The sequence below is a fragment of the Falco cherrug genome, chromosome 2 (genome assembly GCF_023634085.1).
Source record: "Falco cherrug isolate bFalChe1 chromosome 2, bFalChe1.pri, whole genome shotgun sequence".
Classification (NCBI taxonomy): Eukaryota; Metazoa; Chordata; class Aves; order Falconiformes; family Falconidae; genus Falco; species Falco cherrug.
Window position 1 is genome coordinate 97,771,804 of NC_073698.1, and position 21,701 is coordinate 97,793,504.

The window sequence follows — 21,701 nt, forward strand, 5'->3', positions numbered from 1 at the left end:
TAAATTATCTTCAAATTATAACAAATCTGATCCTGAAGTCCCTAATGGTAAGGGCACCTTCTCCCTTGATGTTTGGTATTTAGTTGCATTGCCACTCCCATGCTGCTAGGAGATATCATGTTATTTCAAGTTTAATTTTTTGTAACTTTGAATTCCAGCAACTGTATTTTGTCATGTCTTTATCCTCCACCGGCAGGTAAGTCGCCTTTCAGCCTCCTTTTCATGAATGGAAAAACCAAGCTAATCTGAACTCAAATAATACTGTGAGTATCCTTTCAATTTTCATTGCATTTTAATGTTCTTCAAGACTGAGCATTAGACCTGGACATAATGTTGCATAGAAAGGCAAGACAATTTCCCTTCTCATGCTCAAAGTTATACTTACTTTAATCCCAAGTTTGAATTAATCTTTTTGTTGCAACATTACAAAAATATTTTCTAAAAATCCTTCATTTTAATTTTACTTCTAAAATTCAGGTAAGTTACATCTTTGTTTCATAAGTACTCTGAAAATTCATAAATGACTACAAACTCACTTATTGACTCTCGCCTTTTTTTGTTGTTGCTTGAAACAATTATTTTGGTTATTTTGCTACGAGGCACAATGGTGAATATACAATCATTAACAATTTTTTTTTCAACACTTAATATATAAACCTTTTTTGTTATTTTATTCTAAAAATTATAATATATGATCCAACCACAGGGAATGTATGTACACATGTTGAAATACAGACATTGACACAGGAATGACTTACTCTACAATTCTTCATTTATATTTTTAAATGTCATTGCAGGATACAGAGATGAAAGAACAAAAAAATGTGATCTGATAATTTAAAAGACTCTGGAACAAAGATTCCACTTTCAAAGACTCCAAGAAATTATGAGTTCATTATTCACCCAGGTCCAAGAACAGTGAAAGATTACCTTTAACTCCAATACCTCCTTAATTCTTGCTGGAGTGTCTGAGAGATGACATAAACAAAGCCTTTCTTTCTGATATCTTTGGAACTTCTTGAAAGTCCAAGTTCAGAGAAAATATATTCCATAATTACATATCTATGGGTATTTCCATCTACAGATACAAATAACAGAATTAATACATCTGAAGGGTGAGATTTTTCTTCCCTGATTCAGTACTCTATAAGTTAGCTACTTCATCTAAATTGAATGATTAGTGCATAGCACCTGAAAGACAGGCATACACCTAGTTTATTAATTCACACCTCAATTAATTAATTCACACCATCTGTTTCTATTACCATTGCCTCCTACAAGTTTCACCTCTTAAGGTGCCCAAAAGAGATGACTAGTTTGTTGCCTAGTTCTGAGGTACTGAACATTTCAGTGTACACATCTCCATATCACTTTCCTAGGATTTAAGGGTAAGTGAAACAGGGGCGCCAACAGGTGTGTTCTGCAAACAGCTGTTTCCATTGAGAGGGTCACCACTTGCCAGCTGTTCCTCAGCTGTTGGACACACTTTCTTGCCATTTTGCTGATAATACTCCTTTGCACAGTTCAAGTGAAATGAGTTGGAATGCTTGAAGAAGCTATTTAAAATGTCTAACCTTATTTTGAGTAAAGAATGTTAGGGATCCCCAGGGCTGGGGAAAATGAGCTAGTTTAATTTAGGCAGTTTAAAAAGTAAGTCCTGAATAACTCAACACATTTTGACTGAAAAAGGGTGCATAAGCAGCACAGCTAGGTGACCAGTAATTGTTATATTCCCATTTCTGTTGCAAATGAGGGAGAATAAAGACTGTGGTAACTTAACATTGGTACTAAAGCAACACTGGTAATGCACCTCACATCCGTGAACTCATCTCCCTAGTCTTATAGAAGTCAAGCATTTACTGGAGCACTTGGCTGCAGAACTCGTAGTAGTTAAGAGATTGTTTACTATTAATCAGGTCTTCTGATTTTTTTTGAATTTGGTTCTTCTTTTATTACCTCCTTGCTGTAAATCCCTGGCCTTGATAAACCTCATCAGAATTATGGCATTCCGGTGTCATGTAGGTTTGTACCTCTCATCTGGATTCTGTGGTGTCTCGTATGTTTCAAGGGCTAATCAAGATATTCCCAACCCCTCTCTCACATATGGACCCTCAGGTGTCAAACCAGACAGTCCGCTCCAGAGGGGGCACCAGTAAGGTCTCCCTTTCCTCCTCCAGAGTCCTTTTCCATGATGAGTACCTTTGAGGCACCTGAGGCTTAAAAGCTTAAGTTTCTTACATGAAAGTGCTAAAAAAGGTCATGATCCTTTGAACCAGCTGCAAAGATGATATAAGCCTCTGCCTTTGTAATGACTGACTTATATTTTATTGAAAAAAAGCATCAATTTTTAATTCAGGTTGGGGTTTTTTTCAGAAGTTTGGGAGTTTTTTTTATCTTTGTGTGTGTAGCACTTCTTGCAAAAGATTACTGTGTACTTTGCGTTTAAATATTCTGTATAGATCAGCAATATTATCAGAAATACGTCTGGGGAAATACTTAAAATCACAAAAAAGACTGAAAATATTTTTTAGTTTTACATTAACACTAATTTAAACTATAATATTTTAATGATGTTATACCATAAAAACCTTTTGCTTCATAGAATTCAGGAAAGAGAAGACTGTAAAAGATCCATTATAAACAAATATTTGACTCCATCCTTTGTGGCAAAATGCAGTATGCCTCCAGTAGGCCTCACTTAGAAATGAATGGTGCTCCTGAAGTGACTATTTTTCCTCATTGAATATATGTAAAATCTAGAAGGATAGGTTAAATACGTACATCTAAAATTAGATGAGAGGAGCCTCAGCCACTGAGCCCTGAAAAACAATCACTTTTTGTACATAGGCAAAGCTTTAACAAGAAGGTCATCTCTAAAGAAGTTCTGATTTTAGTCTGAAGTCATGTATTTTAGTATCAACCATGAAACTTAAAATCCTTGCCTGATTTTATGTTTCTGTGTGTTTGTCACACACGCTAACGAGTACAATGGACATGGCTATTGTGCGTGGCAGCGAGCCTGGACACAGGAGCTGTGATCATCCACCCTGCCAGTTCTTAGCTCCCTTGCTGCTTTGGGCTTCTCTGTTTTAGCCCTCCCAAAGACAATTCCAGTTTATGGTTTGGCAACAGTTCATTCTGGAGATTGATCCCAAAAGCCAGTATGGAAGAAACAAGAGACAGATGCAGAGTTTAACTCTGTATAAACCAGCAGGGTTTGCCCCAGATGCACTTACATCACACAGGTCCTCATGCAATACCACCCCACAATTTCATGCGATAGGAACATCTCTGTTACGTATTCTTACATCACATCAGAAACTTTGAGCTAAAAAAACCCAAACCAACCAACCAAACAAACAAAAAAACCCAAAACAAAAACACCCACCAAAAAAACCCCCCACAACAAATAGTCTGACCAGAGGGAAATCCCAGAAGGAAACTCAGAATCTATTGCAAGCACAGAAGCAGCTAGCTGTCAGCAACGTGCACGCAAGCTTGTCTGTACCTCTTGGCTTCTGAGCTAGGGATCTTTTCCTGCTGCTGGTTTGTTTCTCAGTATAGATGCAGCCATTGGAAGTCTGCCTGGTAAACACTGGTAAGGATGAAGATCTCCACAAACTCTACCCAAGTGCACAGGAAGTAAATGTCTGTTGTGTGGAGGAGCCATGCCTCGGGGCCAAGGCTGGATGTCTTCTCTGCCTCCCTCTGCTCCAGTGGCTGCCACAGTCTTCCCCAGCAACACCTGCTTTAGGTTTCCTTCCAATGGGATGGTGATCAGAACCCAGGGGGGAGGCACACCTTTCCTCACTGATCTTGTATGGTGATGTAACCAGATTATCCCCCCGGACCTTTGCATTTGCTTTTATTATGAAAAAATGTATTTGAATATGAAATTATTATTTGCTTTATTATGAAAATTACTTATGTATTGTATGAAATAAAAACATGAAAAATTCATACTATTTAAATTCAAAATTTTCCCTTTTCTGTACAATAAGGGAAGCTCTTGTCTACAGCACCTCTGAACAAAAGCTTCAGGCCCATGGAGGATTTGTAGATCTTTATTGATCCTTCTCAGGCTGCAAATATATTTAGCTATTCAGTGTTCTTTTCTTTAATGGCAGCAGAGGGAAAGTAGCTGGTACTGAACTGGGATAAATGACAGTTGTTATTACATTCATGATTTGAATTCTATTCATTGGGAAAATTCATCTCTGTGTGACAGATCTCAGTCTTTAAATTAAGTTTGCCAAAAATCTAAGTTTGTTTGTTTTGTTTTTTTAATATTTAGGATGGGGTTCTGAATCTCGAAGCTTGCTCTAGCCTATAATAATGTATTATAATCAAGCTGTCAAATGTTTCCCTACAAGCTGTGGTAATTTGGGAAATCTTTCTCTGCACCATTTGTGGTCTCCAGCTGATACCATGCTATTAAATTGACATATTATGAAATTACAGTGTATGGATGTGACTTTTGATGATGCGATGCATGCTTTTCCTTTCCACAGCAGGGTAGCCCACACTGATTTCTGTGCCTAGGTACTGAGCTATAGGGTCCTGACTTCACAGAAGGGCGTCAGATGTGAGTGGTGCACTTGGGTATGACATGCTTCAGAGTCCAGAGCTAGAAGCAGTGCTAGCACTATGCTCAGGCTTCAGAGTTTTACAGCATATGAGATTTCATAAAACATAATGCTAACACAACTGTCTGGAGAGCATCCAGTCAGGGAGGGAGCTCTCCTGGAGCTGTGTGCCTGACACAAGCCAGAATCAAACTGTGCCCACTAATTCTGATAGAACTTGGGTTTGGTTTTTTGTTTTGTTTTGGGTTTGTTTTTTTGTTGTTGCTTTTGTTGTTGTTTTGTGGGGGTTTTTTTACTTTGTCATGCACTATTAACACACTGCCTAAATAATTCCTTTAATTATACTTAAGACATTTAAAAAAAAGAAAGGTCCTTCAGCAAAGAGGACTGAGAACTTGGCAGAGTTATAAACAGCAGGACAAAGGGGAAGAAAATGAACCATTTAAGCAAAACTAACATGGATACAACAGGAAGGCAATGCAGAGGGCACTTTTGCACAGAAATAATATGGACAAAATGTACCAGTTTTCAGATAACAATGATGAATTTATCAAAGGGACTACAGGTTGTAATGACCCAGGTTCCTAGTCATATTTCTACATAAATTCACATAAATTAGTTATGTCCCTGCACAGCTAATTATGGTTTTCACTCTTGAAGAAAGAAAGCTGAGTAATGTACTCATAATGTTGGGGTTTCTTTTGGGGGGACTTACAAATGAATCACTTCACTAGCAACAATTTCTTCTCTCTGGTAGAGCACATATCCCTCCCATTGCCTGGAACAATAAGTTGGCTGGGAAAGACACAACTGATTTATTTTTCTGAAACAAGCCATTGCTTTTCATATTATGGAATATTTGAAAGCTTTCAGTTGTTCTATAAACTGGCGGGAAATTATGGCAGAACTCATAAATCTTTCCCTTTTTTCCTATTCTTTTTTTTTTTTCCTTCTCCTCTCAAAATATCTGAGACACGTGTTACCACCAGGTCTAGTGAACTCACTGGAGGCTCGTAAGAAAAGATTCTCATGTGTGTGCCTGGCCCTGCTCCACAGTGTGCAGGCAGCAGGAGAGCGAGGGAGGCTGCACTTTCACCCATTTATGCAAAGCTTCAGTAAAAGTGTGCAGGATAAATTATTTGCTCTTTATAGGTGCTAGAGAGAGGTGGAGACCACAGAAGCATTTCTAAATAATGTGTCCTTGAATAAAAGCACTTCAGTATGCAGCTTAGCAAAGCCTTTAAATACTCCACGTGGGAAACATGGGTGTTGCGAAACTGAGTACATGAACTGGCAGAATCTGGCCTGCTGCTGGGAACTTAAATTCAAGCTATCCTATATCAAAAATACATTTTTGGGACAATTTTTATTCATATAATATTTGTGAACATATAATATGTGTTCACAGGTTACACATCTTACCAGCAGAAAACTGGAAAACTCCACAATATCTTCTGGGTCTTTAAATCCTTTAGCTCCTGTCTATCACCATATTTACAGAGCACAATACTCATTTCTAAGCAGTATTTGCTTATTTAAGACCAGCTGCTTCCTGACCCAAAATGCCATTTAAACAAGTAATCCTAACTCTCTGACAGCCTTACTATTTGCCCTTTCAGTAAACTTTTTTTTTTCTTTATGGTGTGTGAGCACTTGCACTCTCACCTGCAGTTCAGATCAGCTCACAGTACCTCAGAAGGCTACTGCTTTGCTGTGAAGGCTGTGATTGTAAAACAAATCCTAGCTTTTATTAGCAGTAGTGGTCCTATCCACACCCCTAGTCAACCCTGAAATTGATATTATTCATCTGATCTGCATAGGTCATCTGGCAGGTCACTGTCTGTGTTACATTACCCCAGTGTTTTTCCACTATCCCAGTTAACAAGGTTAACTAGAAACGTGACAGACAGAAGAGAAAAGCTGAACACATGGCACATATTATTTGGTTTAAAAACTAGTGGAGGTTTCTCTGTGGCAAGAACATATGAATAAATGATTTGTGACTCAGTCAAAATAATTTTAGTTTCTTGCATTTTTTTCTGAATGTCAAAACTCTTGAGAGACCCAATTGTGTCCCTCTCCACCCTCCCAACTACAGCATCAACTCATCTTGAAATAAACTGTTTGCCTGAAAGCAAAAGAAAAGGGGGGGGGGGGGGGAAGGCAAAAAAAGCTGTTTTGCTTGCTGGCAAGACTTGAAAGAAGAGTTTTACAAATTTAACTGCCAATATACCATCTGCCTCTGCTGCTCCTTTGAGCCTAGTTCTTCTAATTGTGTCTTTAACAGATGACAAAACCCCTACATTCCTCTTGGGCACTGTAAAATAATAACAATTAAAACATGAATAATAATAATTAATGAAGCACACATGGTGCAGTAAGTCTGGAGTCTGAATAGGCTGCTCATTCTGCAGGAAATCTGTGCCTATTTCACCTTGAGAGATAACTGTGAGAGGCACTCCACTGGATGCCTGGAGCTGTGGCCACCAGTCTTAGGAGGGCAACTTTGCTCAGTAAGTGACACACTGCAGCAAACTCTGTGCTCTGCATCGCTTTATGCTTTTTAGTTTCTACTGACATTAAGTAATTTTAGTGGGTGGACTGCCAACCAGCAGGCTGAACAAGCTGTGTTTTACACATGAAACTTGTTTGAGGATGGCTAGCTTTTTTTCCACCTGTTACAGTCAGCACCTCAAAGGCCAAAGTGAAAAATCAGTTCATTGTAGTTCTTACCTGTGTTCCAGTTCACTTTTGCAGCTCTGATAGTTTAAAGCAACATGTCACTTCACACACTTGGCCATGGAAGTATCAGCTTTATGTAACAGATTTGGAATAACCTGCTGGGAAAAAAATTGATGTCACTTTTCCCAGCTGTAACATGTACTGAAAGAACCCGGGTTATGAACTCAAATGATCTCCAGGTGATCTTTGAGTCTGTAGGATAATTGTATGCCATATAAATAAGAGAAACCCTTAAGATCTTTAACATAAGCTAGCAGGCTGGTCCAACTCAGACTGTGGGCTGTTGCTCAGAGTTATGGACCTGCTCCTCCAGTCCATCCAGAATGGTCTGTTTGAGCTGCGAGTGCAGGCACAGATCGGGCTGTGTTGTGTTCAGCCCTGCTGCAGCCACCGTGATGGCTAAACTCCACTTTTGTCCTAACGCTAGGACAGAGGACACTCTATATAGAGAGTTTTTCTGAAGACTTTTATAAACCTTCAGAGGCTGTTGTTTCTTAATTTGTAGTTTTAGTTTGACCCCTTCAGATCGTCCAGGAGAAACTTTTTCGGGGGGAAGGTTAAAAACTGCATGCAAACTGCTGGAATTTTGAGTAAGAATGCTGGTAACTTGTGACTAACTTCATGCAGTAACCCATATGTTCATAAATTAAGTCCATTATTAATGTTTTCCACTTTAGCCACAGCTGCTTAGTGAAGATGTTGGCTGTTTTTCTTCTCCCTGGTTGAACTGTGGCTGTGCCCCAAAAGGCATTATCACATTTTATCACTGAACGCTGCTTCCAGCGACATTATCCTCCCAAAATATGGAATTTGCTTCTCTTATGTGTGAAATTTGAAGCATGGCTGTGAAATCTTTAGTTTTCTGCAACTGAAGATACTTATTTTTCTAACTTTCCTGATCTCTGGTTGCTGTTCAGTCCTGGAGTAAAAGAATTTAAGATTAAAAGAATTTAAAAGTATTTGTGTATATATCTGCATGTCCACTTAAGCATCTCTTCTGGCTAACTGAGATGTAATCAGCCACGAATTTAGAAACAACTACATGAAAAATCCTATACTGATGGAGGAAATAAGATGAGATGCAACTCCAAAAGTGCCTCCAGATTACTGACCCGCAGAATTTCCTCAGCTGGCGTTAAAACGATGAATATTCAGGTCTTGTGGTCAAATGTCTTTTCCTCATGTTTTTTTTATTTTCCATGCTGACTGTAATGTAATAGTAGAGTGAAGCCCAGATAGATAATGACTATCTGCTTTCCAAGCCTACTCAGCAACTTTTGTCTGTTGCCTGAAGCTAATGACTTCTAAGTGAGTTCAAAACACTGGAAAATGCATTTTGTATGAGAAGAGCATTATTTTTTTTTTTTTTGCATTTACTAGAACTTATCAAATATGTTGTAAAAAAATGCAACTAACTGACAGAATTCCTTTTACTTGTTATCTTGTTTGACAGCTTATAGCTTATAACCAGTAAAGTAGATTAATTAAGCCTCATGATCTTTATTGTAGATTCCCATTCAATAATGAACTGAAACTTGCAGTATGGATAAAGATAAATGTAGAAACATATAATTTGCTTATAAACTTCTTCACAATGTAAATTTCTGTTGCCACATTCATAAAGCACTAAGAGCTATATATTAAAATGCATTTCATTTAGATCCAGGATTTGCCATGGATTTCTAATCTTCCATAGTTCTAATCTTAATGATTTCCCCTAGCTTCATAAAAATGAATTGGTCTGTATGTGCACTTCTCTTTATTATGCAAGGCAACTTTGCATTTAGCAGAAATATTTAACAACATTTTTGTTACATGATCATAATGTAATAACTACTTATTTAATCAATTTTTCTGAAGCATTACTTGTATGGAGATCTTGGCATGAGCTGTAAGCAAGTTTCTGCTGAATGCTGTAATAGAACATTCAGGATAACTTTCTATTTCCAGCTTTCAGTGTTTCTATTATACTTGGGGAAGAAAGCATACGTCTGCTTGCAGCCAATTTAACAGCTAGGTTTCCCATAAAAGCCTGTGTAAAATAGACTTAGAAAGGCTTTGGAGATCATGAAAACACTAGTATCACGGTAAATGTATTAGTGTGTCTAAGAGCTCACTTTGACGGAGTTACAATAAAATACAGTACGTCCGACATCAACATTCACCTGGTCTACTCAGGTAAGTGGAAGTGAGGCTCACTTCACTTAGATAAATGGTTTAGCTGCTGATATTCCCCTTCTCATCCAGGGCATGACAGAAGTGGCTTCCATGCGGCAGCAGTAAAGAATAACTCCCTGACGAAAACTAAAAGCAAATGGCTTCTTCCAGGAGCCTTCACTGGTGGCTAGCCCAAGTGAATTTATAATAATTTATAACAGACTAGGCATCCAACAGACCAGTCAGGACAACCAGTTTTATCATGTGCTCCAAGCCTGTGTGTTGGCTGTGGGAAACAAGTCTACTGAAGAGAGTCAGCTTACAGAAACATAAAGAAATATAGATCTCTAGTCATTTACTGAGGGAAGCAAAGAAAGCATTGTAAAAGCATAGGGCCCATTAATTTTAAGGCAAGCCAGGGAGTCACTGTAATGGGAAAAATAAGAGAATTTCTCTGGTCTTGGGAATATAAAGTAGTCTGGAAGGAGGCAGTGAGAACATTATATAAGCAAAATATGCCAGAATCCAGCTCTGGAACAGAACTGTAAAACCTTGGCCACACGAACAGTTTAGCTAAATTAGGGCACTATCTGTCACAGGTTGTTCTCTAAGGGCTTGTAAGAGTGGAGCCCTCACCAGCAGCTATCATGTGTGTCTTCCCCTAAGCAGACAGCACGAGGGTCAGAGAGAACCATTGTAGGGCTAAATCAGTCTTGACCATTTACAGACTAGTTCAGCTAAAATTATGCTATTAAACAACAAATGATATCTAAAGAAAGATTTATTTTTTGTTTGTTTCTGGAAGGCGGGTTTTTTGCTTTGTTTTGTGGTGTTCTTTTCCCTATGTGTACTATGAATTCTTATTTGTTATAGCTACCAGATCTGTGACCTAACCTATGTGCTGTAATAATGAAAATGCCCTTGCAAATAGCTGTATAGTTCTGTATCCTTCTTTGAGTCATTTACTGCATATCATATTTTCCCTGAAATTGATCTAACGTCTCAAGCTGGTAACAAGCTATCTGAACCTTCACCTTCATTCTTTTTCCAACTGTTTTCATTAACCAAAGCACAATGAATATGCATATGGATTGCAGAAGTCCTCTAGGCTATTGGCCTATTGTTTTCATAATCTTATTGTTAAAGGTCAAAACATCCTGCAATGCAACAGAGGTGAATGCATGGGGGAAATGAAAGATTTTTAATATTCCTTAAAGGCTGGAAGTGGTGTACTTTTTTCATCTGGGGAGAACAGATTTTGAAAGCTAGTGTCGTGAGCAGATTTTATTGTGAACCTTTAATCCCAGCCAGGCAAGGTGCTATGGCATTTGCCTTGTTTACTAGTTCCTCCCTGGTAAGAGCTGGCTGCAAAAGGACCCTTGTCCTTTCTAGTTACACTGAGGAAATCCCCCTCTCCCCAGAGGCTGCAACACTGCCAGCATCCTCTGTCAGGATGCGACCTGCAGAGGGGCAGCGCTGCACAGCACAACTTGGGTAGCTGCCATGACAGGCTATCGCTCAGTGTCCTGATGTCTCCCACGCTGACTTTTATGAGAAGAGGAAAAGACTCAGCGGGAGAAAACAGACAAATGAGAGAATGAGAGGTCAAATATTTACAGCAGAGCTGTAAGACGAGGTCTGAAATCCCCAGGCAAATGGTCACAGGGTGGCAGGGAAAACAAAATAACACACAATAATTCACTGTAGATTGCTGTGCAACACAGTATCAAATAGCATCATTTACAATGCTAATAATTCATGGGCAGTACAAGTTACGGTTTCCATTACTTTAGCTTTTTGCATCCAGTTACAGAAATAGGCTTTAAAACTTTCAGGAATTTAGATTCCAGGTCACCATATGGGCTCTTGCCAAGTACTTTGTATAGGATTTCAAAAGGAAATGGATTGGAGATTTATAAATGCTTTTTTCCAAAAGGAAAAAGTATTAATTAAGATTTGTAATATCTGTAAACATTTCTAGGTAAGGGGTGAAATTAATCTTTAGTTTTAGTTCACAGGTAGATATATATCTGATGCATGAAAGCTGTATACATCCTTTGATTTTGTTGCCTTACAAAATTTCGATCACATTTTTTAAGGATTTTAAAGAGAATAAAGCTACAAATTCTTTCTCTCAGAAAAGAAAAGAAAAAAGTTTGTGTCTTCATATTTGAAAGCAAGAAGTCCTCTGCTGGTTTTCAATCCAAAGAAACAAAAGTAAATTCATATCTAACAAACCAAAGACTGGACTCTGGGAAAAAAAGCAAAAAAAGCATTAAAACTTTTATACCCCTAAAGATATCCAAAACCCCCTGTAAAATAAAATAACTCTGATCTTTACAGTGATTATTTCATCTTCTCACATATAATGTATACCTAGACTTAGCGATCAAGATTCATGATCACCATTGTGCAAAGGAATATGTAGGAAAAGGTGCCTCCAGGCTCAGAAAGCTTGTCACTAACTAGGACTCAGCTGGATGAGGATCTCACACAAATCCAACCCAATGGGCACCAACTGCTGAACAACTTTGATTTTAATATTTAGCTCATCTGGAGAAATGACTGGAATTCAAGGCCATAGTTTTATTGAAGGAAACGTTTTGTCTCTAAATGAGCTGGGGAAACCAAAACTAAGCTATCACTGGAAAGCAAAAAATAAGAAAATGCCTCTTTTTGTTTACAAAGGGATTTGAGTCTTCCTCTAAAGTACTTGGACACTGCAGCAAGATGGAAAGATTTTGAATGGAAGTGGTACTCAGGGCTGGTGGTACCTTCTGTCAGGCTAAGTGTGAATCTTCCTCAAAGAAATGCTAACCAAGAAATCTCTCCTCTCCACATCAGAAGTGTCAAGGTAATTTGTCACCTCTATGAAAGTAAAGATAAACTATCCTTGCCACCACAGACTGAATTGTGTCAGACACACTGCGGCATCATTTTGACTTATCTGTATTCTGTCCTGATTCTTGAAGTTGAAAGAAAAAAAGATAGTGCAATCGTTAGCAGTTTTGCTTCATTAGCAACACTTGGACGAATTTAAACTGACCTCTTCGACACAAAATGCTTTTCATAAAGGATAGGAAGATGCATTCCCTTTAACAGCTCAGTCACGGCTTCAACAGTTTTTTGATGAATGATATTCTGGATATTGAAAAAAAAAAAAAAAAAAGCCACAAAAAGTGTAGTCTGATAACTGATTTCTTTGAAGGGTAACATCTTCTCTGAAATTCAAACTTTGGGAACAGATTCATATTTTGGAAACAACTATGCAGTTGACTTAAGTTGAAAGCCACCCAGCTCTGTTTCAGGAAGAATATGTTACACAGTGCTGATTTTATAACATTTGTCAAATAGATATTTTTTAAAAATGAATGGAACTTTATGAAATAATCAAGACACCACAAAATGGGATCCAAATACGGATTCTTTAAAAATAATTACGGGTAGAATTTGCAAGTTTTCATAGTGCTTAGCTAAAAATACCTGCTACATACTAACAGCCTATTATTTCAGGTAAAACATTCAACACTCAGCACTCTCAGAGGAAGAATTTAAAGTTTGTTATTAAAAGATATAAGTGTTGAAACATACATACACAACTTTTCCAGCTAAAACCAACACAACAGTTTACTTCCTCCCAATTCCATCAGCAACCTCTGGTTTTTACTGACTGAAATTACTGTTTTGCAAAACTCATTATTTTGTAAGTTAGCTTTAAAAGTAATATTATGTTCTGTCTTTGCAGTACCGTGGCTGTGTCTGTACTAGCAAATTAACTAAAGCAAGAGCTCAGATCTGAGTCCTCTAGCTTGATCATCTATTGATAGAAGAGCCCTGGCAGGCTTTTAAATGAAACAAATATTACTCTCCCAAACAACTGCTGTGCAAGGTTGAGGAATGAGCACATGCAAGAGACCATTCCCAGTAATTATTTTGCCAGCCACCACTCTCTTTTGGAGGCTAACAGAGTTTAATTGTATGGATACAGACCATTTCACGCCAGCTGGCCTTGCTGCCAGACACTAGGTTTGAGCCTGTTTAGTTTATTGGTCAGACTAGCAAACTTGTTAGACTACATCAGTGAAAACATTAATACTGCCACGTGAGCTAAAACCTTCCTGACTGAAGATAAAAAAGGACACGTAAGAATACTTTTCTTCAAAACCCTCTTTCTTTTCAGTGTGTTGGTGACAGACTGAACCTTGTCAGACCCTTACAAAAAGTATTCCTGAAATAAAGGTGCCTCTACTGTTTGCCTTAGGAAGAAAATCTTTTAAAAAAGCAAGAAAATCTGAAAAGACATCAAAAAATAGGTTTAAAAGCGGTAACATTTTAACAGACTCTGGGTTTTTAAACCCAATGGGTGAATTAACAGAAGTCTTCCAAAAGTAAAAATGTTCCTGTCACATCTGTTGTTTACAGTGACAGATCCTAACCTATATCTGCAAGAAGCTCAGGAGAAAATTCCCAGTACATGTAGGGGAGTATGTCTTGACAGTATGTTTATCCCCACCCCTGTGTCCCACCAAAAGCGTACTACAGTACCCAGGATCTCGTCGAGAGCAGGTCGGCCTGTGCGAGTCTCTGCAGAAACTCTCACCAGCCCCAGACTCTCAGCTATGCTCCGTGCTGTGGTCCAGACTGATGTATAGCACTTAATCATAGAATCATAGAACAGTTTGGGTTGGAAGGGACTTTTAAAGGTCATCTAGTCCAACACCTCCTGCAATGAGCAGGGACATCTTCAAATACATCAGGTTGCTCAGAGCCCCATCCAACCTGGCCTTGAACATTTCCAGGGGTGAGGCATCTTAATTCCCAGTTTTAGAAGAGGGATTGAGGACAGCAGTACATGTTGCAGATTTCTTCTGCTTACACATAGAAAGGGACTTTCTGCACCTGGATAAAGATCCATTTTATGCTGCTCAGCACTTTCCCTTGCTTTGAATGGAAATAAATAGCAAATAACAAACCAGTAAAGTGTTTGCTGCTTCTGTAACTGCTAGGAATCAATAGTATTAGCTCCCATTCTGATACTTATACTTGTTTATCTGCACCGGGAGGGAACAACTCATTTTCAGAAAGAATCATACAAAAGTTAACAACAAAGGTCACAGATGACACTGCTTTTCATCAAGAAAATATTACAATTTAAAAGTCTCATATGCTGTTTTCTGCAAATAATTATAAGGGCAGATAAACACTCAGCTATGTATTTTTCTACATATATAGTGTGTATATATATATACACACACCTCTATATAGCTTCTCATGCACATACTCTATATATACCATATATACAGGTATAAGTATACACATACAATATGTATACACTATGGAGATATATATAAAAATACATATATAATGCATAAGTGTATGCATATATATATATAATGCACAATTAGTGCATGCTATCAGTGCACAATTATATATGCATATATATGCACTAATTGCCATGTAATTAGATGTCTATTGATACTGGTGCTCCCAGGTTCCAGAAAACATACATATTCAGCTAAGTACTTACCTCTAAATGGATATTTTCCAGAAACCAGCCAACAGCAAGTGATAAAATCAAACATGCAGCTGCAGTCATGCAAGCTCATTTTGAAATTATAAGCCAATTAATAAAAAGTAGGAATTACATATTACCTGTCCACAAAATTTATCAGCATCTTCATATCTTAAATGACAATCTAGCTACACATTTTTAAGCCTATTTACATATTTCTCATCGTATACATACTTGAGAGAAAAATTCCAAATAAAAATATCCTGACATTTATTATATATATATTAGCTTTATGAAGCTTACAGGTTGTGTGGGTGATAGCAAAATTTGGCTTTAGAAATAAAAATAGTTTACTTTCACAAAAACATACATGAAAAAGTATGGTTTTCATTCTGTATTTAGGTTGTACATACTGCAGGCAATAATTTTGGTATTTTTTTTAAACCTGGTTGTTTTTCTAATTTCAATTTCACAGAACAGTAATTTCTTAAACAGGTAACATAGGGAGACAGAAGTGAAAAGTGTTAGCTCTATAAACAAACTAAGTAAGCCACAATTAGGTTTAAATTCCTCTCATACCCAAGGGATTATGAAATAACAAATGGGAGACCTAAACTGAATAAGTGAAAATAAATAATCTAATAATGTATTGGTTAACTTGCTAACAACATTTACCATTCAAAAGGATAACGTGCCATGCTGAAACTGGCTAATTAATGATTGATGCAGCAATATTTTAATCCTGACAGATTGATTTACCAGTGTGTTACAGCCTTTGTCATGCTTTATTCCTCTGTTGGGCTGGGGAAAAAGGTAACTTAGCACGTTTCTTATAGAGCCAGAATACAGCTCAGAAGAGTTCATTAAGGTTGGATTAAACATTTTCTTTCATATATATACATGTATATCTATGACAAGTAACATAAAATTTATAAAAATTAGTCTGTCATTGAATGAAAGACATTTAGCTCAGGTAACAAGCTGGACGTTTCATATTTTTTTGTTTGGATCCATTAAAAATATTATGCTAGTTCAGCAACCTAAACTAAAACTCGTGAGAAATATTTCAACTAATATCAGTACGATCTGGACCAAGCATTCATTCTTCATGGAAAAAAACCCAGACGTGATTATTAAATCTTTGCGGTTAACTAGCAGGAAAAAATAACTTTTATCGCACTCTTTTCAATAGCAGATGACTCCAGAAAAAAATCACAATTCCTGAATCTTCTTTTGTCTACTTTCTTTTGAAAAGAAGTTCACTTCTTGAAATTTCAAATCTTCACTGTGACTTATTATTTTAGCTTGAAGTCTAAGCTATCATTTTCATATCTGACTTTTCATGTATTTTAAAATGTGGCTTTTACTCTTGCATTCAGAAAAAAATACTGAAAGCATTAAATATGATGATTATTCTAAGGTAGTATTTGTTAATATCATAGTGGAAATTGAGATAAAATTGGGATTTAAAACATTGCAGACTTTCCAAATATCCTACTGCAAATTCTGGAAGAAATTACCTAAATTCTGGAATTAATTTTGCAGAAGGAATATGATAAGCCAGGCAGCCATATAATTTTGTTTCATGTGTGGTCATCCTAGAATGAATGAAGAACATTTATTAGAAATTCAAACTCAGATGTGCAAAGACCATGATGAAAACTGGTATTTCTGGTAATGTTTTCCCAATTATTCTTTATATCCCAATTTGACTTTGAGGATCTGTAGTATTATTGACATTGTTATAGCATTACAGTTGTGTGTATGTGTAAAAAACCACATTGTATCATACGTGTATAATACATAGCACATTTTATTAAATGTAAAGTTCATATTAATTATATTATATACTCATCCTGTAGATAGAGTCATAAATATGCATATGTATTGATTATATATATCAGAAATTGAAATCAGATCGATGGGTTTTGTATTATTTTTTTTCATTATTGGATATATTTCAGGTATTTGTGTATAATAAGAATACTATTTTTCATATGTCTGTGTGCTTTCCAAACAGTTTAGAAGAACTACATTTAATGTCTCCATGTAAAAATAATTTCTTTCTTCAGACAGTATGCACAAAAGTTCAGACTTGAAGCACACAGAACAAAAGACCACTAAAAAAAACCACCATCCTGAGAAATCCTGAACAATGAGCTTTAGAAAGTATAAAAAATAAAACCAGACAACAAGTTGGTATATCTTTTTCTCAAGTGTTGACAATATCTTTCTGATATTCCTGAATCCCAGTATTCAAACCCTGAAAATGTCTGTCTGTAAAAAGAGTGGATAGGAAAACTGTGGGCGGATAATTCTACATTTGCATCTCAGAGCAGGATAATAAAGAAAATGTACTTAGCGCAGAACTGCTGGAAGGTGTTCAGTGGTTTGGTGTGTGGACAGTCACAAGCAAGAAGTTTCAGAAAAGTGCCAATCAAGAAACCTGAGAAGCCCAATAAAACACATTTCTATAACATATCCATATGTTATGTCTCATCAAGTTTTATTTATAGTAATTGTTTGAAGATCATGGTGGGGGGTTGTCTATAAATTACAGAGTTAAGTATATCAAACATTTATTTAGTTGAAAGTAGAATGTGTTTGAAATCTTTAAGGTTCCTGGCTCCACTGTAAGTCTAGCTCCTCTTTTGGACCATGCTTCTTACAATCAGTATACAGACACATCTTCAGAATAATAAGGGCACAGCTGTCCTTTGTACAATTTAGGAGTTGGCTCAGAGCTTGATTCTGATCTGAACGAAAAGGGAGGTGGAGGGGGTGGGGGTGGGATGGGCAGGGGGAATGAGTGAAGTGCCAAAGTAGTGGCTGAAATAGACTGATTCCTGCTCATGGCTCTGTATTTTATACGTATTAACACCCTATTCTGTTGAGTGTGAGTAAGTATTCCTGCTATCAGATCAGTCAAGAAATGTTTGTGGTTAAGCTGATTGTAAAATAATTAATATAATCATTAAGGATTGAAATGGAGGCTATGGTCAGATGTTATGATAATTCCAGATTTACTGAACTACATCAAAACTGCTGAAGTCACATGGGAAAAGTAGCCAACTGCGTAAAATTTGTCTAGGAAAATGTGTGATGATTGAGTAGACAGATTTCTTGCATTAGCATGCTTTCCCTGGTAGCACATTCTGCAGCCAGTAACCATCTTTTTCCTGTCTTGCTTGTTCCTCTTCCATTTTCTAAGCCCAGAACCTGCAGGGAGATGCTGGCCCATGCTATCTTCCCCTTTCCCAGAACCACTTCTCAGAGTTGGGCCTTTCTTCACCCACCACCATGTTCTCTGAGCCAGAACCATTACTCAGAATGACCTTTTCATCCTGGTATTCAAACCACTCATATGAGTATTCAAAGACACTTAAGAACTCCTTTTATTTTTATTTCAGACTCTGTCTCTTGACCATCCTGACACCAAAGAGCTTTATTCACTGCCACCAAATGTCAACCTGAATTACACCTCAGATGTGAGCTGATCCTGACAGAGAGTTAGGATGCTAACCGCTCTGAGATTGATTGTGCTCTGCAATTTATATTTGCCATGTCCCCACACCGGACTGCTACAGGAGCAGTGAACCTGTCTGAAAGAGAGGGAGGCAGTACAGTAATCATATACTGGAGAGAACAATAGTCTCTCCTATTTGCTTGGTGAAGTCTCAGCCACTATGAGAGAAGCCAAAGTGCTACGTGTACTATACACTATAGCTAAGACAGAGAGAGCAAACTGGAGGAGGTTTGTGATAGAATGGGTGACTGCAAAGAAAAAGGATATAATCTTGGAAGGGAAAATGTGAACGCCCAATTGAATAATGTATATTTTGCAATCATGTAGGAACTGGTTTGAAAACACACAGTCCTTGCTGCAGAAGGAGCATGAGCTGTTGTAAATATTACTGATGCTCACAGCTGATCCTAGCAAGTGCAATATTTGTAATTAGTGCTCTGCAAAGGTGAGCTGTTCTCAGTTTTGTTTTGCATTATAAGTTTTCAGTAAAGTTTTGCTCTTCTCTTTAATTTGCTTGACATCTTTAACTCAGTATTTCTAGAGGAACAGAACTGTTAGCAAGGCTGGGGAAAATGAAAGACTGGGATGTCAAGGAGTCTGGAAAGTCAGGAAAGGCTGCAGAAAGCAAAAAGCAAAGATAGGAACAGGAGATAGAGCCCATGATGCATAATTTATTTTAAATTAATAAGCACACATGCTCACAAAATGCAACCAGGCTTTTTGCACAAAATTTTCACCAGAGTATCAAACATGAGCTAGCTTTCCTGGGTGACATGGCAGAAATTAGGAAAAAAGTCTAGTAGACACTGCTCTTCGCATTTGTCGTCTTCTCACTGAAAATTCAACTATACAGTCTTCCATGGTCTAGAAAATACTGTGGAGGTCATCCTAGATGTGCTGCCATTTACAGACACTGCTGAGAATTGTGCTCTATAAGCACCTCTTTCACTTCAGAAACTGGAAATGGACAAATATGCAAACTTTCTTTTACTTTCCTCTTTATGGAAGACTTTGGACAGTAAGAGACAGTAGAGAGATCAAGTAAGCTTAAGAAGGCAGGACTAGCCGTATCACTGTATGGGACTAGCAACAACTCAGTGAGACCTGATGGAATGTGAAGGTAATTTTATTTTATAGAAACACTGAAACAAAACTGATTTCATGCACTCAGTTGCACTGTCACACTCACATTCTCACAAGCATCGAAGATGACTGTCCATGCTGCAGGCACCAAGACCAACCCCAGCAAGTATGCTCAGGTTTCCTTGTGACTGCAGGGGGGACAGCTGTTGAGTCCGCCTGCTGTTTTCTGGGTCTTGCTTAGGTGTGCAACCCTGTGCTAGCTTTAGGTCTGCCTTTTGTACCCTTGCATGGGCTGACTGTGATTACGTTTTTTTGTATCTCCATCTGCCCCAGTCAGGGAGTCAACAGGATTTACTCACTGTCCTTTGTCCACTTACCTAAATGTATTTTGGCTCCTACCCTGTTCCCTGTCTTCCTTACATCACCTTCTAATGGCTTGAATCTGTTTAGTGTCAGCTTACGCTTTTCCTTGCTTTAGGCTTGCCTTCTCCTTAGGCTCTTATTTTCAGAGCTGGGTGTCCTGAGAAGCAGCACATAGATGTGCCAGCATCTTGGTGACCTCCCATTCAATATGCCATTGGGACCTGACCTGCTCACAGCCCTTTTCCTGCCTTCTGTTCCTTCTGGTGCTTCCCTAGCCAGACGTTTCCCTTCTTTCTTCATTCATACTGGTTTTAAGGTTCCTATGACAATTTTATAGATTAACTTGTATTGTTTCACAAACTCTTTTGTAATTTTTGGACGTATCACAAGACACAGAAGTAGTGTAAAGAACAGGTACTGAATTGAGCTCTAGAACTTTTTTTGATTACTAGAAGACTCACTGCAGTTACTTGCAGACCGGTATTGGCTACTTCACTCTGCTTTTTCCACAGTTAAAATGGTTGAAACACTGAGTGAAGCTGAATTATATCTGATGAGGTTTTTAGCCTGTCCTGAGTAATTTGCTTCTTTTGTTACAGTTAATAACAAAAGAGCTATAATCTAATATTACCTCAGGTATGCAATCCCCACCCTTTTGGCACAGTAGTGATTGCTCAGTAAATTACTCTTAAACCAGCTGTGTGTGGAATGACATGGAGAACAACAGAGAAAAAACCCTGAGAACTGGAAACATCATATTTCTGAATTGTCTAACTTAGAAAAAGCCCCTAGATTTATTTCAAATCTTGTCTGAAGTTTTCCTTCATGCAAAATCTTCCTTGAGATGTAGTATAAGGGAGCTTTTAACTTAACATCTTTGACATGGAACTAACCTTTATCGGAATTTTATAATTCCCCAAATTGGCAGTGAAAATGTCTACCAATTCAGCAAGCAGTAGCTATGGAGTTGTACGGTTTGTGTTTCACTGACAGGGTTATGCATGAAGTATAATTTATACATGTTGTTCAAGAATCTATGTACAGAGCCAGAGGTTATCTGGCAAAGCTCCTGATGAACTTGTTTTATGTTAAGAGCTGCCAGAGTAGCAACAATTAAATGCAATAATTGATGTGCTACATCCTCAGAATTTACAAAACGATGCTTTACTGCCAAATGTCCCTACAATCTTCTTACTTTCTTTGGTATTAATCATCAGTCTCCATGCTTCATATCAAAATTAACCAGTAGTCCACATATTTCTGATTAAACCACTTATATTTTGATCTCTCCCTTACCTACTTCTCCCTTACACATCTTTTTTTAGACCTGGCTTCCTCACAGTCCTTTTTTACAGAAAGGTCCATTAGAAATCTAATGCAGAGACTGACGGTGAAGGCTGTGAGTACTGCTTTAAAGTCTAAACACCTCATCACTTCAATAATGTGGTTAGCCTTTGAAGCTTTATTAGGCCTGAGACACAAAGTCTGATCACTTTCACAGTTTTCCCACTTGGCAGCTATTGACTGTTAACACATCATTGAAACAGTTATTAAGAAGGTTTTGTTTTATGGGTTTAAACGTTTTTCAAAATACTAGGAGTGAGAGTATAATTATAGATTAGAGGAGCTCAACTACTTTTTTACTGAAAATTTTTGTCTCTGTTTGAGTTCTTCCTGCAGTAATGACCTTCAGCAACATCAACTGAATTTTAAAGTATTTAAATGACAGACC

General features: G+C 37.6%; 1 long non-coding RNA gene across 2 annotated transcripts in view; it reads right to left on the reverse strand.

Annotated features, from left to right (window-relative positions):
- Positions 1 to 21,701, reverse strand: part of LOC114014556 (uncharacterized) — a 47,086-nt gene that overhangs the window by 22,569 nt on the left and 2,816 nt on the right. The window contains exons 2-3 of one of the 2 annotated variants that reach the window (XR_008731152.1): positions 7,320 to 7,423; positions 676 to 1,078 (exon numbers count right to left, since the gene is read on the reverse strand). The exons of the other annotated variant lie outside the window; for it this stretch is intronic. This is a non-coding gene — a long non-coding RNA (uncharacterized LOC114014556). Of the gene's footprint in view, positions 1 to 675; positions 1,079 to 7,319; positions 7,424 to 21,701 lie in introns of those variants that run through there. 2 annotated transcript variants of the gene reach the window in all.